Genomic DNA, 683 nt, shown 5'->3' with positions numbered 1-683 from the left:
TTAGATACTAATGATCATGTAATAAGACACAAACATAAATAAACATTTAACATAAAAAAATGAAAAACAGAAAATTTAAGAACAAAGAATGAGTCCACCTTAGTGATGGTGGTGTTTTCTCCTTGAGGAACTAATGATGTCCTTGAGCTCTTCTATGTCTCTTCCTTGTCTTTGTTGCTACTCCCTCATTGCTTTTTGATCTTCTCTAATTTCATGGAGGATGATGGAGTGCTCTTGATGTTCCACCCTTAGTTGTCCCATGTTGGAACTTAGTTCTCCTAGGGAGGTGTTGATTTGCTCCCAAAAATTCTGTGGAGGAAAGTGCATCCCTTGAGGCATTAGTGGTTATGAAAAAAAAAGTAATGCTTTTTCCACACCAAACTTAAAGTGTTTGCTCGTCCTCGAGCAAAAGAAGAAAGAAAGGATGAGAAGAAGGAGAGATGGAGGTGTGTTGATGGTTTGAATTTGAGTGGGTGGGTGTAGGTGGGTTGTATAATGGTTTTAGGGGAGTAATGGATGTGAGTGGTGAAGAGGTGATGGGGAAGAGAGATTGAGGTGATTGGTGAAGGGTTCTTGGGAAAGGGTGATATAGGATTATGAGGAGGGAAGGTGAGTGGAGGTAGGTGGGGATCCTGTGGGGTCCACAGATCCTGAGGTGTCAAGGATTTACATCCCTGCACCTT

Source organism: Arachis ipaensis, chromosome B10, assembly GCF_000816755.2.
Source record: "Arachis ipaensis cultivar K30076 chromosome B10, Araip1.1, whole genome shotgun sequence".
NCBI lineage: Eukaryota > Viridiplantae > Streptophyta > Magnoliopsida > Fabales > Fabaceae > Arachis > Arachis ipaensis.
Note: the sequence above shows the minus strand (reverse complement) of the source record.